Source organism: Choristoneura fumiferana, chromosome 10 (assembly GCF_025370935.1).
Source record: "Choristoneura fumiferana chromosome 10, NRCan_CFum_1, whole genome shotgun sequence".
NCBI lineage: Eukaryota > Metazoa > Arthropoda > Insecta > Lepidoptera > Tortricidae > Choristoneura > Choristoneura fumiferana.
Genome location: NC_133481.1, coordinates 6,748,566 through 6,765,284, shown reverse-complemented (window position 1 = coordinate 6,765,284; position 16,719 = coordinate 6,748,566). Strand labels below are relative to the sequence as shown.

Genomic DNA, 16,719 nt, shown 5'->3' with positions numbered 1-16,719 from the left:
GATGAAAATCGAAAGACGCGTATCGAACGAAACGCGCGACATTGGTCATGTATTACTGAAACACTTAACTTTATTACAGAGATTTCCAGATAATTAATACACGTGATCATTTGGGTCCGGGACATTTTATAAAATAAAAACATTAACTTTGACTCCGATAACCCGACATTGATATACTTTGCAAGGCAGCTCTAAAGTTCAGCGATATGCGATGCTTGTGTAGCAAAAACCGTTTCATAAAAGAACCCAGTCGTTGTAATTGTAATATAAATATATACGCACTTTCATATAATATATTTATATACCAAATAAAATGATGCTGTTTTGAGCCTATTTTTTTAAAGGTTTAAATTGTTGTTTTAATCAATATCTAATCAGATTCAGTCAGTTTCATAACTAATTTGAAATAATAAAAATAGTGATTAAAATTACAAAATTGCCGGTATTTTTACATAAAAAATTAGTATTATGATATGAATATTTCAAGTACGATTTGCGAACGGCCTTGGCATAAATACTAGTGATAGATATGTTAAAATGATATACCTACACCTAATTTAATATTTTTACAATATTTTCCTTGTTTATTTGCAACATATAGTAGGTAGCATATTGATATATTTGCATCCATCGTATAAATAGATAGGTACTCACATCGTAGTATAAATATTCACATTTACGACTAGGTCAACTAACTTAATCCTAAATCAACAAATGTAAATTTAAGGATATATGTATATGTATATATTTTTGATGTATGAGTCATCTAGCCATAAACATGAGCTTACGAGTACTTCAAATAACGCTAGCAAAATTAAAATGATACCGGCTCTATTCCGCGTCAATTGAAGTTGCTTAAAAACGACCGATGAATCAATCAATACTCAAAAGCGGCAAACTTATGACAAAGAATACTCATTCTTTAATTGGTTTAAGTTGAACATTGCAAACTATTGATTAAAATTATGCTAGTATTATTTTTATCAATGTTAATTCGCAATCTGTGTCTTCGGGACATTTAGCAAAAGGCCCAGTGGGTATGTACGAGTATAGTCCTGGACGGTGCGGCGGTGCGCGTCCATGCATATGTGCTATTATTTCAGTAGGTCTTGGGTTTGGGTGGCTTTCCTCTTTAGCCGACTAAAAGTGGTGTGTTTTTCATCAGGTCATTAGGAGGTATAAATTTTGTTTAGGCTAAGTAGTTTGGAGTATTTTCAAAGTTCGCACTCAGCGACTGCCAGCACTGCTGTGTTATCTATAAAAGTTCCGGGGACCACGTTTTAGTCTATTGGTAGGTCTGCTGTCTATAATAGGTACAAAACTGGGCCCATCTCGCTGCCCTGTGGAATCCAAGCCTGTATTTTGTATAGGACTGTGACCTCTTCCTCTTGTTTTACAAAGAAGTGTCTCATTTAAATATGATTTGATAAATAAGTTGTAGTCAATTGTAAGTGGTTTGATGATTGCGAAAAGGAGTCCTGCTTTCCAGACACGATCAAATGCTCGAGATATGTCAAAGAATATTACAGAGCCGTATTTTTAATCTTTAAATGCGGTATGTATTCTTTCTACTAGTCTGTGAATGTATTAATCGTCAGTCAGTTAGAATGAATAGGCGTTCATCATCATCAGGCCTACGCGTCTGTTCCAGACGAATTTTGGCGCGTTGCCTGTGCACAACGTCTTATCTATATATGTATATAAATATTAGATCAATGTACCGAACTATTTTCTTGTCCGAGGCATTCTATGTTATTATGTAATTGTTGTGCTCAAGTAAACATAAAATTACTTTAATTGCGCAAATCAGCAGATCCAAAGGCGACAAACTCGATCAACTGACTTGATTATTTCTTTTACTGACGTCAATAAAATTGTGTCGCACGCAGGCCGCCTATTTGAACCGACCGACCGGTGTGGCAGATTTAAATAACAAATTTGTGAAAAATAATATTTGAAATGTTACTTTGTAGAATTGGTCCGTTAATTTTGATATAATTATTTACATATTTACTAGCGAAGACAATATTTCTTCTTTTGTATTTTATACCAGCTGTATAGTATGAATGTTGTTTCCTTCAATTAAAAACACCCATCGTTATAAAAGTAACTGGCAGCTCCAAGGAGTTCCCATAAAGAAACGGCGCTGCCATGTAGACTGCTACTGACATAGACAGAAATTCATGGAAAAAATAAGATTTTCAGTTTTTAGGGTTCCGTACCCAAAGGGTGCCAACGGGACCCTATTACTGAGACTCCGCTGTCTGTCTGTCCGTCCGTCTGTCACAGGGCTCTATCTCTTAAGCCGTAAAAGTTAGACACTTGAATTTTTCACAGATTATGTATTACTGTGACCGCTATAACAACAAATACTAAAAATAAAATAAACTTACAAATTAAAGAGGGACGTCATACAAGAAACGTGTTGTTTTCAGCGTTTTTGGTTGCTAGAAGAGCTTCTTATTATTTAATTACACAACATACGAAGTCCGCCGTATTTCCCGCGAATGAACCGCGCTGACAGCCATTTTTTTGAGCCGCGCCCGGCGCGGGCAATGTTTTCAGAAGCATACAGCCAGAACCAAAGAGGATGAGAATTCAAATTGTTTTTTATTCGAAATACTTGCACAAGTGTTTACATTTCGGCGATATTTTTAGAAGCTTTTCTTTAGCCTGCCCTGTTTGTTTATTTATTTATTTATTGTTTGTTTAGGTCAAGTCTTGGAAGCTAAATTTGACCCACTTCCAGTGGTCCGATCGACTTGAAATTTGGCATACTTATGTAAATTTGGTGACAATACAATAATCTGGTAGTGACATCTTGGTGGTCCTGCCAGGATCGTCTCTGTAGGAGGAAACTCCTCAATAGTTAATAGTACCGACTTGAAATTTGGTACAGATATGTAGTTTAGATGACAATGCAAGTACAGTCAACAAAAGTACATTAGGCAAAAAATGATGTCGGTCTTTTTTGGGTTATGTAAGCTTTATGTAGTTTTTTATACGTACCTAGTGCTTAACGGGCCCAAGGTGAAACAAACGATATAATTTTCCATAGTTACGCACCACTAAGACCACAGTAAAGTAAAATTAGAAAAAAATTCGTTGTTAAATACCTAGCTTAATTATTGTATTAAAGAGTCGTTCAAGTTCACCGCTGTTAATTACGTAAGCATGGTTTGGTTGCTAAATTATAAATTTACACCTCGACTGTCACGTAGGCTAGGGTTTTTACAGTACTGTCACCTGCAATAATATCTGGTAGGACAAAACACTTATTGTCGTTCCAATCGTTTATTTAACTTTTGACAGATCACGCACGTGAAGTTTTACAATAATTTTCGGTACAATGTACTACAGAGAATACCGTACTTCATGGACGGGTACCGCCCACTTAGTGATTTCCCATTCGTAATGAATGACCATAGACTATAAAAACCGTTTTGAAGTAAATCGATTTTATAAATAAAACATACATTTAAAAATATTGTGATTATATTTTATAAGCAAAACAACTAAAATAGGCACTGTAATACTATTTTTAATTATACCTACCACGGGCGTCTCGTTGTGAGTGACAACACTGACAACAAACTGGCGTCGCTGCCGCGTCCAGTTTTCCCGCTTCATAATTGACAAAATTACTAAATTACCGTCGGAAGTGATAAACATATTAACTTTACATAAATGGTTTATTTTAAAATGTATGATAAAGTACTTAACTTAAACACCTGTGAATGTTTATAAAACAATGCAAAATGTTGAGCAAAAATAAAATATGAATGTGTTAAATCGATTAAAACTTCTTCATGAATAAAATCGATTGTTATAAGAAATCGAATCAGTAACGCATCAGGGCATCACTATTTTAATTAGTACTCGAACTGTCCAAAGTTAAATAAACGATTGGAACAATTATAAAATAATTATACTTCTCGTATAGCCGTTAGAGCGGACTTACTTAGTGAATTGGGCCGCATCATTAATTTATTTAGGTTGTCCGTAAAGCCACGGGGCTTATGAATACGGATTCATGGTAAATATTTGTTGAATCAACTTGTTGCTGAGCTGTTGAGTCATTTTGCCGTGTTGCCGCTTGGTGAACGAAAACTCAGCAACACGTTGATTCAACAATGTTACTCAACCTTTTAGCCAGAGCGGAAGGTACTTCAACTTAAATCTAATTAAGTATTTGTGTAGAGATACTGTAAAGTTCTAGCTTTAAGCCGAGTTTAGACTTGCAAGGAAAATCGTGCAAGTTGCATTACATTGCAAGGCCATAAAGCCAAGGAGTTTGTAGTGGTCAATCGAGCGCCGCAATTTAATGCACCTTGCACGATTTTTCTTGCAAGTCTAAACGGCTTTAGATAAAATGACTGTACTTAAACTTATTTATTTGTAGACTTAAACTTATGGCTTAAGATTAAGAGTATTGCAATACAATGCCACTCAAAGATGCATAGTGGGCCGCGGGTTGAGTGTAGCTGCGTTCTTACGTATCAGATGTTTATGAGTGATTTTTCTATCAGATATTATTCCAGGTACAGGTGAAACAATAAGGATCCCTTGACTACGGAACTCATCAATTCTCAAGGCACGTTAAAAAGACAAACCTAAACCTTAATATTCAATTCACATAAATTACATTGAATTGAACAAAACAAAGTCGAATTAAATTACAAAGCATACTTAACTACCAGAAAATGTCAAAAAATGTAAATTAATAAAATAATAATAAATAATACAAAAAAAACAATTATGCAATAAAAAAAAATACAATCTCTAATCAATCAATCTAAAGTAAAGTGCGGTGAAGGAAAACATCGTGAGGAAACCTGCACAAACCTGCGAAGCAATTCAATGGTGCGTGTGAAGTTCCCAATCCGCACTGGGCCCGCGTGGGAACTATGGCCCAAGCCCTCTTGTTCTGAGAGGAGGCCTGTGCCCAGCAGTGGGACGTATATGGGCTGGGATGATGAAATAATTTTCTACTTAGTGGCGCCATTTACCGCTGTATTACGGCTGGTAAATGACAGCACCGTTATCCTAGGCTAGGAGATTATAGTTTACTAGTGTTTAGCCGCGGCTTCGCACACGGACGTAAATCATTAGATCTAGCAGCTGAATTGAAATTTCGGGATTTTTAAAAATTCCCGTGGGAATTCCCGAAAATTAAATCGTGGTTTTCATTGACGTTACATTAAAAACAATCATGTCTAATTTCATGACTCTCTAAGCCCAGCGGTTGTTGTTTCGAGATTTTATCCCTATCCCGAGGGAATATCGGAATAAAAAGTAGCCTATGATTATTTCCAGATGTCCAGCTTTCTACATACCAAATTTCATCCAAATCCGTCCAACCGTTTCAGCGTGAAGGAGTAACAAACATACTCACTCACTCACAAACTTTCGCATTTATAATATTAGTAGGAAGTAGGATTAAGACAGCGGCGTGCTTGGTGACATTACGAGGTCATCATCATCATCTCAGCCATAGACCTCCAGTTGCTTCGGTTGGCAGCGGCTTGACCGTGAACCCGCGGCTTGAACCAGGTCATCCGTCCATCTCGTTGGTGGACGTCCTGCGCTTGCCGATCCGCGGTCTCCGCATCAGTACTTTTCGGCCCCAAGAGCCATCTGTTCTCCGTGCTATATGGCCTGCCCATTGCCACTTAAACGAGCTAAATAATTACGAGGTATTCTCTCTTAATTCCTAATAGGCCGGCAACACGTCACTCGCATCACAACGGAGTTCACTTTTAATCAGACGATCCTCTTACCTGTTTGCTACCCCAAGTTGTAAAAAAAAACAAAAAAAAAACTATTGATAAGTTACGATTATTAAACCTCGCACCGTCAGCCAGCAATGGGTGATGTGATGTCCGATGAAAACACAGTTCTCCAATCAGCCAACCTTCAACTTACAACCATCTAACTCCACTAGTACCTACTGTATAACCGACTGCCTGACGAAAACCATTTCCGAACGGACTATATTTTAAATGCCTCACTAAACTTATGGACCAATAGCGATCCAGTACAAGTGGCGGCCTCTAAAACTACCCGCCAATAATATACGTTCAGAAATCGTTTTCCTACTAATAACAAGTTTGTCATCAAAAAATATAACAAATAATTGGTAATAATTTTGCTAACATTAATAATTAATAACAAAACACATTTTATAATAAACATCTTATTAATAAACGGGTATATTCTATAAAATAAGATACCAATTGCTTACACGATATTTCACTATTTATGAAATTATGAAACTATACTTTTTTCTACGGACGGGTAAAATGTGAAAGTAAAGTTGCTAATGAATGTTTTGGGTTAAGAAATTGTTAAACGGCATTGGCACGCTTTGACTGACTCAACATGTGAAATTTCGCAGGTTTAATATACATACGTGAAAACGAGTCTGCTTGCTATATGATCATGTTTGGTGTGGTTATTAACACGGTTGTACAGTCGAGTTCATAAAAGTTGAGCAAAAATTTGATCAAAAATATCTGAACTCGACTCTATTACACACACGACTTTATTAAACAGCGTTCCGCGTTGCCGTAACATTATGCTGAGTGGGGCCCACTTTATACTACTTATTCGATGTTATTGTTATTCTTTCCATGTAATATATTTTTATGTGTATCAAATATGTGTAAATAAATGTTTCTCTCTCTCTCTCTCTCTCTCTCTCTCTCTCTCTGATGAACTCGACTGTACCTAAGTAACTATGTGCCTAATACCACATAGCGCTGTTGTTGAGGTTTGATTATCGATTGAAAAACAACTAAGAGTCATCGTCTGACGAAACGAGTAGGTAAGAGCTAAGGATGTATGTATCCCCGTGTAATTGTTGCCGTATAGGTACCCTGCCATCCACCAAAACATTCGGGATTTATTTTAAAACACCTTGTTTTTATAAGTTTTTTTTCCAATTTTTGAATGCGGTTCCGGTACAAATTATAATACGGAAAATAAATACTTTTAGATATACTTTTATTTCTGAATATATAAATGTAAAACTAGTATTAGGATCTTACATTAGGCTTGTCTGTAACCTCTTCACGCTTATCAAATATGTTAGGTACGAAGATGCTGGTGGTCCTGGGAAGCACTAAAGAAGTTTTTATTCCGGAAAAGTACATACATACTTAAGTACATACATAATAACACAAAAGTACTTGTTTTTTTGGCAATAAACTTATTTTTTATTTTTATAGTTCCCGCGAATTACTCGGAATTCTTCGCGGAGGGAAACGCGAGCAAAAGCTACTTGGTAATAAAGTAACACTCCCCCTGTTTCACCATCCATTGATTAAATTTATCTGTCGGATAAATGTGATGCCGTCTCTGTTTGTTTTGTTCGAATAGACGGAGACGGCATCACATTTATCGGTCAAATAAAATTAATCAATGGGTGGTCATGTACCTAGATCTGGGAATAAAAACTATCCGGCAAGAAATAGCCCAAACCAGCCTGAAGTACCAGGAGAAGCTAGAAGCTAACTGGCCACGTCAACAAGCTTGCCCAAACTCTGAGCGGAACTGGAGGACTCCAGCATACCCAATTAAAGAGACACATCCCTAATCTTATTAAAAGATTCCAGGAATAAGACAAAAAGAGAGTCGCAGGAAAGAAATTTTCCAACAGTCTATGGCTCTCATTGATAACATTTTAACTGATACATCTATCAAATAGGAAAGTGGCCTATTGTTCCTTGAACAGATCGCCACGTAGCAGAATCATCCAAAAAAACTGGCCAAGAGCGTGTCGGACACGCCCAAAATAGGGTTCCGTAGCCATTACGAAAAAAATAAGTAATATTTTTCTAAGGATTTCGTATTTTATACGGGGTCTTCCAAGTTTTGGTATATTTTATACCTTAGGCTGCTATTTACTCTTACTAATAATTCTCAAGCGAACTTAGTCGTTATAGTTTTCCTTGAGTTTGATATACTTACTACCATTCTGATTTTTTTCAAAATTTTCCACCCACCGGTTTGGATTTTAGAGGGGGGGGGGACGCTCGATTTTAATGAAAATTTGCTCTTTAAAGTTGAATATTTTGCAAACAAATCACTGAATCGAAAAATCGTTTTAGCAACCCCCTGATGGTTTTAAAAGACCTATCCAACGATAACGATACCCCACACCACAAGGTTGGATGAGAAAAAAAATCACCCCCACTTTACATCTATGGGAGATACTCTAAAAAAATTGTTTTTAAATTTTTCTATCGTACCATTTTGTCGGCATAGTTTACATATATATTCGAGCAAAATTACAGCTTCCTAGCAGTGATAGTCCCTGAGCAAAGCCGCGGACGGACGGACAGACAGACATGGCGAAACTATAAGGGTTCCGTTTTTGCCATTTTGGCTCCGGAACCCAAAAAAAGGGTGGTGAAACAGCCCCTAAATAACTATAAATTAAACTCGTCATCATCATCATCCCAGCCTATATATGTACAACTGCTGGGCACAGGTCTTCTCTCACAATGAGAGAGGGCTTGGGCCGTAGTTCCCAAGTGGGCTCAGTGCGGATTGGGAGCTTCACACACACCATTGAATTGGTTCGCTGGTTTGTGCAGGTTTCCCCATGATGTTTTCCTTCACCGTACAGCTCGTGGTAAATTTCAAATGTAATGAACTAAAAGAATTTCGTTTTTTTTTTGCGGGTGAGCAAAGAAATTCTTCTGTACCTCCGCAAAGTATTCAATAAATTATTCAAATGTAATTTCGCACATGAATTTCGAAAAACTCAGAGGTGTGAGCCCAAGTTTGAACCTACGATCCTCTGTTTGAGAAGTGACAGATCAAACCACTAGGCCACCACAGCTCTAAATTAAACTAATAACTAGTAAATTACTTAGTGGAATAATTAAAGTTATTGAACCTTTATTAGGTACTTAACATGTTTAAGATGCTCAGTAGCATTTTAATCTGATTATTTAGTTGCATGTTATCGGGATGCTCGAGTCAGACCCAACCCAGTGACCTACTATCATCAGATCACTAACGTGACGTAAAATAATGAGTTAACCAGTTATTATCATAGTTTGTTGTGATTTTTGCATGGAACAGATAGTTGCTTGTCACATGTCTCGTATTTTGTGTTAGTGTTATCGAGTTCATTCATCCCAAATCAAAGGTTCAGGAAAGAATTAAATGATGAAATATCAACTTAATTTTTCATCGTACAGGGGACGGCCTAAGCGCATTGTTATTTTTAGGGTTTCGTACGTGCCAACGGAACCCTATTACTGAGACTCCGCTGTCTGTCTGTCTGTCGTAATAGCTAGGCACTTGAAATTTTCACAGATTATGTATGACAGTGGCCGCAACAACAACAAATACTAAAAATAAAATAAAGTTACAAATTAACGGGAGCCGTCATACAAGAAACGTGTTTTATTCAGCGGTTTTTGATTGCTAGGCTGCCAAGATGACGGCCGTTAGTTGCTAGGGGCAACGCCCGTGACCCTATGTTGTTTAATGTTTAACTACTTATTAATTTGCCATTTTATTAGTGCTATTTTATAAAACTTTCGATATTGAAAATACAAACTGAAATAAAGATGCACAGAAAAAACAGAAAAATAAGACCATCACTGGGAATCGAACCCAGGCCCTCGGTAATCCGTACCGCGTGCTATACCGCTACACCACTGATGGTCAACGGTACCGACACGAATTTCCCCTATGCACCTCATATCTCAGCTTGTTTGTTTCTTACTTAGTCACTTAAGCAGTGACGCTAGCGACATCTATGCCGTAGCCCTCATCAGTGGCGCTATATGGTATTAAAAATACATATTTTATAAAAGAATTCTGTATACTGCCTCTACAGTTGGAATAAAAATTTGTTAAATTGAATGAATTTTTAACAAATCTATTTATGTTTATGTAATATATAATTTAATTTGTAAATCTTAATAAAATTCATATTTAAAGGTTTAATAACATTTATAATAAATTATGCATTTGAAATTTACCACGAGCTTTGCGGTGAAGGAAAACATCGTGAGGAAACCTGCACAAACCTGCGAAGCAATTCAATGGTGTGTGTGAAGTTCCCAATCCGCATTGGGCCCGCGTGGGAACTATGGCCCAAGCCCTCTTGTTCTGAGAGGAGGCCTGTGCCCAGCAGTGGGACGTATATAGGCGGGGATGATGATGACGATAATAAATTATACGTTTATTGTTCAACCTTTATAATGACCCCAAGATGAGGCTTTTTGCGGTATTAAAAAATAAGTGTGACATTAGTACAAGAAGTTCTTATAATGCATGTTATGAGTATGAGATTTGTATTGTATCTACTGTACACTTTTTTATGGTTTTAAATGTTATTATTAAATTTGTTTCTTAATAATCGGATTCTATTTTAAAAAAATGTGTTTGATTTGTAAACAGGTAGGTATAAAATATGTGGTTTTATTCTTATTTAAATTTTGTTCTCGCTGCTGAGGTGAAAAATTGTATGTGTCACACGAGACCAAAGTTTTTTTTGCATCTCGTGTATTTGAATCCCTTCTTGCTCTCAGGATTCTAACCTAGAATCACTCGCTGACGCTCGTGATTCAATTATAGAATCCTTCGCTTACTCGGGATTCAAAATCAACACTCGCAACAAAAAACAACTTTGCTCTCTTGTTGCACAAATAACTATTAGCCTATAATATACACAAGGGCAAGAGAAAAAACGGACTGAGGGAAATTTGTTTTCCCGTGATAGTTAACCGGTCCAAGAACATATTGTTTTCATCTGTCCGGTCAACCGGACCATCTCTAATTGTAATAAATTAATCTCTTGTAATAAATGCAGAATGTAATAAATGCACCACCCATGCACAGCCAATCGCTGGTTTTCATTGGGCATGGTTTATGGCTTGGTGTCTGATAATGTTGTCCAATGTTTTGGGACGATATATCTTAAAAGAAAGTAGATGTATAAATATATTCCAAATACAAGTTTGATAAAAATTACTTAAGTAAGTTTATTTATTCTTATTATTATTGCAATAACAAAACTTTTCATCCTTAAAAAAATAAGAACATTAAACACCTTTTTCATGAATATACCGGGTTTTCCACGACTATGCATCAATTCAGTTTAATAATATAATTCCTGGAAAAATCCATTTTTATTTTCTTAGGCATCAAGACATGTTGTGTAGTTCGCCCAGTGGGACTATGGAAAATTTGTAGGTATATTTCGATTGTTCCGTGGCGATACGACCGGACCAAGGTACAGTCACAGATGTTTGATCGATTGATCAAACGGTGTTGCCATCGGACAATCGAAAAAACAATTTTTCCATAGTCCGGTGGGCCGGACTACACAAATCGTAGCACGGATAAGAAAGGGACTAAAAATGCAAAAACTTGACCATAAGTGGAACATTGTTCATCATATAAACCTTCACGATATGAAACATCTGCACAAATATCTTGTTTTCATTAGCAAGGCAACTTTAATAATTTGAATCAACACTTTGTTAGAAGCTGCCAATTGACGAATGAATGAATGTCCTCGAAACATGAAACTGCATGTAACTAATTGGTCATGATAAATCGTCGGCTAAATAGGCCTCTTAAAATTCTAACAAGTCAATGAAGTCCCTGTCCTGTTGATTATCCTATGATAACAAATCTACAGATACTTATTCCATATTTATTATGACTAGATTATGCTGCACAGTAGAAGAAACAGTACCAAGTAACCTACCTATAGTTGGTTTGTACTCGTATAGGTATTTAACTAAATGTAAACAAAGCAACGTCAATTGGTGCATGTCTTAAATATTGAAATTCCCCCATTAAACTATCTAAACATTTACATTTCTGTATTGAAATACACTAGTCTAGTTTGTATTACAATGATAGATAAGTAAAAAGTTTAAAATCCTTGAATGTACCTACTAAATCTGGCAGCTGAAGTTTTGTTAGATTTAGTTAAATACTTATCCAAACCAATGCATGCATAAACGAATGCATGTTTATGTTTTCTCGCATTTGAATTTCATCTCAAGACTATAAGCCTTATACATTCTCGGGCTTACTTTAGTCCCTTATTGTAATTTATTTTTTATTATATATACTGACAAGTTTTTCTCCCATAAAAATCAAATTGGAACTGTTCCGAATGCCTTCACGCTCAATTACGGGATTATCTTCTTATCATAGTCACAGCTTTTCTTGGTTTATACAATAAAAATAACGAAATAGTTAATTACTTTTACAAACTAAACTTGTATCTGCTTTCGTTGCATTAACTGTTTCGTAGAGCAGACTATGAGGAGCTTGTAATTTAAGCAACAACGCCCTTGATGTTGTAGGTCATTGACTGTATTCGTTTAAAATCAAGACATCTTTGTTTTTTGAAGGCCAAAAATACAAAACACGTTTTTGGTAACTACTTAACAGATATATTTTGGATGAGGAAATACCTGCAGTGGCACTTTAACTACTTTCCTTGCTCTATTACGTCCAGCAATTAATTAATTAAAGTAGAGAGGGCTTTAATACACAATAAATGTGGAAATAGTGACCAGTCCCTCGTCAATAATGTCGAAAACACACACAAAAACTCAATGAATACTCACTTGTACTGCAAGAAACTGATTGACAATACTTTGTTTCAAGTAGTTTCCGACTTAGCAGGCAGTCTTCAGCTTGATATCGCTGCACAACACAAGCTATGTAGATTAGATTTCAATGCCAACGTAAACTAAGGCGTTACTACGAAATTTGTAAATCGAAGTTTCTATCGCACCGTCCCTCTCACTCCCGTATTAAATAATATAAGCGTCAGCGGGACGGTAAGATACATACGAAGTTCGAATTTTGCACTACGTAGTATAGTAATAGTGCCTGATGTTAATCAACACCGTAGCGCCGGCGCAGGATAATTCATGGCCATGGGAGAGCATAAACGAGCGTCTTCTTGTATCGCGTGAACCCCACCAAGTGATTAGTATTGTTAAACATTCATTATACAGAAGGTACTTACTTTTTCGAATCATTTTTGTACTTAATTAAATATCAATTTGTTTGATTGTAAATAATGGATATTACATTATTTCAAGTAAGATACCACCATATAAAACTGTATTTAAACATAAAATCCTTCTATCTTCTCCCGGGGCCAGTCGGAGGAAATTGCTACAGGTCCTAAATACTTTTAATTGAGACAAATATCCTGCTGCCGAAAAAATATTTTTCGAAGAAATTATTAATACAAAAAACCGGCCAAGAGCGTGTGCCGGACACGCCCAAAATAGGGTTCCGAGCCATTACGAAAAAATTAAGTAATATTTTTCTAAGGATTTCGTATTTTATACGGAATCTTCCAAATTTTGTTATATTTTATACCTTAGGCTGCTATTTAAGATTAAAACTACTAATAATTCTCAAGAAAACTTTGCCGTTATAGTTTTCCTTGAAAGTTTGATATACTTACTTACTACCATCCTGAATTTTTTAAAAATTTTACACCCTCATCGTCTTAGCAAAACCGTAATGATTTTAAAAGACCTATCCAACGATACCTGATCCGATGAGAAAAAAAATCACCCCCACTACGTCTATGGGACGTACCCTAAAAAATTTTTTTTATTTTTTAATTGTACCATTTTGTCGGCATAGTTTACATATATATCCTTGCAAAATTTCAGCTTTCTAGCATTGATAGTCTCTGAACAAAGCCGCGGACGGACGGACAGACAGACAGACATGGCGAAACTATAAGGGTTCCGTTTTTGCCGTTTTGGCTCCGGAACCCTAAAAAACAACAAAAGGCAATTTTTCCACTATTTAAATCTACGGTGGCCTTATCAATCGCTAGTTTTATGTTTGTATAAGAATTATTATTGTCATATTACACAAATCTGTTCCTAATCAAAATATATCGGCCGACATTAACAATAAGTCAATGTTCTGCACTCGGTAAGTACTTTTTATTAACCTTGGCTCACTTAGGTATTTAGGTAACTAATCAAACTGGGACATTTTTATCTTCAGCTTACCAAACGATAAACTGTACTGACGAAATGCGACACAGTTCGACCTGCCGTAGTTTCGTGTTATCTGTTAATAAATTCAGTTCTGGGTAACTTTTTACTAGTAGGTAGGTAACCTTGAATAGATGTTTGCTCAAAAAATGAGGCCCAAAGTTATCGGTGATCCATAAATATTTGGCTATTTATTGTTGTTGTTGAAATCAAATCAGGGTCGAGCACCAATTTTTGGATAATTTATTTTTGTTCTACACGACACTTCTTGCAAACTGTGATGTTGGGAGATAATGATACGATCAGTGCTGACTGCTGAGTAAAAACTGTCTGTAAGTATTCAATAAACTAACGTTTTTTTATACATATTTATACAGATACATAATGGGAGAGTGTATGTCTGGCATAGCCCACACTACAAGCTTCCTATTTAGTTTTTTGTATTTCGTTCTTGATTGACTAGTGTTTCGCTATATGAAAAATAAAAAATAACAAAAAGTGGAACCGACTACAAAACCCTTAAAAATATTTTTCTAGGTACCTACTAGCTCGAAGTCGGTGACTCAGCACAAGCCAGCAGGAGTGGAACAATAGTCGTCTATCTCACCTACATACTATGGGTTTCAATCCTTCCTGCTGGGTCGTGCTGACTACAGTCAAGGAATTTAATTAATGGGCCACCATGGAACCTTTTCAAAGGAAAAGTCATTACGACTTTCCTTGTTAATTAATGCGATGTCACTATGACGTTTACTGTGAAATGGTTCCATGGTGGCCAATGAATTAAACTCCTTGACCCCTACCTAGAAAAATATTTTCAAGGGTTTTGTAGTCGGTTCCATTTTTTGTTAGGTAAAGGCGTCACTGTTTTTTTTGTGTTTTTTTGATATTTTTTTAATCTCAAATTATGAAATATGTATTAAGTATATCGAAATACTCTTGCGTTCTGTGCTTTATACAACTCTTTACCAATAAAATTTCTGAAGTTACTTTTTCGCTGCACGACAATTAAAAGATATACAAGCATTTTTTTTAAACGGGATATTAGATGCTTTTACCTCAATTTGGGAAAATGCATCTTTTTTAAATAATTATCTAACGATTGGGATTACGCCTCTAAAACTACATGGCAGGTGTTCGCAATATAATATTCTAGAAGATATTATTAATACAAGAACCATAAACCGCGAATAATCAGCTGAGACCAAAAATAGTATAATTAGGGAAAATGCGTCTTCATTTGCAGACGCATTTATCCAAACCTAAATACCAAGGTTGCAAACATTTTTTAACCTACTTTAAAAAATAGAGGAGGTTCTCAATTAGTCGGTTTTTGTAGCCGATTCAATTTTTATTTTAAATATTTTTTTTTTGCTTTTTAGTTCCTGGGTGTTTTAAGGCTGTTTTATTTTTTATTTAAAAATAATCTACCATTCGACCGATTAAACTAGAAGATTTTACAATTGAAAAGAGTGAGATTAAAAGTTTAATTTAGTGACATTAGTTAGACGATAGTCAATGAAACAATTCTACGGGTAAAATAAAATACGTACTTAACATGAAAAATGTGTTAAAATTGTTAAAACTACATTATAAAAAAAACGGTTATGGACCACTGACATTGGGGTAAATGCGTTGCATAGACGCAATAACCTCACAGATACTGACGCATTTAGCAAAGTTTCATAAATAACTTCCAAAGATTTTAAATGGAAATAATTCTAAGAATAAAGCATTTTTAATGATAATTAAAATTCAGACATGTGAACCAACTAATACTGGTCATGTTTAATACAAAATGAACACCAAAAACCCAAAAAAAAAATTAGTATGTAAATGGATTTTGTTCACCTATCTCAAGCACTGCTAAACTCTGGTGTGGTACCAAATTTTAAAATTGCCGACATCTTGAAAACGATTCACCGAGACGCCCTCTATCTATGTTACGGGTTGTCCTCCAAGTAGTTCAAGTGTCTATTACTAGATGGCAGGAGCTGTTGTAACTCACGCTGTTTAAAAGATAACTCAAATTAACGCAATAACCCCATAGTCGCTATTACCTCTATTTTTTTATTGTTTAGGAGTAGGTTTTACTTTTTTGTTATTTTTTTTTATTTCTCACTTTTTAGTGATTCGTAGCCAAAGAACATCTCACAACGATTCCATTAAGCCAATACACGGCTTAGTTACTTTGTTTTATATCAGAGTTCCGTTGCCTACTTTCCGGCTTCAGAATCAGATTAGTTCGAAAAAATCATGAACTTAAAGATTCAGAATGAACTTAAAGATTAAGAAAGGTCGCTTATCTAGGTATATTAATCATGATCGTTTATAGACGAGCGAGCATTACTTAGCTTTGACGAGTTCCATTGGTTATCTACGGTCTTCTTTCATTAGGTTCAGTTTATACCAAATTATACTTTCTGAATGTAAATGCTTATCCTAATGCTAAAAATGCTAAAATTGCCATAGGTGTGCCTATAAAATTTGAGGTTTCATCAGATCTTGATTTGATGACAATGGGACCACCTCAGAAGAGTGCTCTTTCGAATAAAAAAATAATTGAAAATCAGTCCACAATTGCCTGAGTAATCAGTGAACATACATAAAATGAAATACAAACATTAGAACATAGAACCTCCTGCTTTTTTGAAATCGGTTAAAAAATAACTGTCAGTTTTTCTGTTGCCCATGA

At 35.7% G+C, this 16,719-nt stretch overlaps 1 protein-coding gene across 1 annotated transcript in view; it reads left to right on the top strand.

The window, feature by feature from the left end:
• Nucleotides 1-16,719, top strand: part of LOC141431957 (ATP-binding cassette sub-family G member 4) — a gene marked incomplete in the record, with an annotated part of 61,257 nt that overhangs the window by 1,499 nt on the left and 43,039 nt on the right.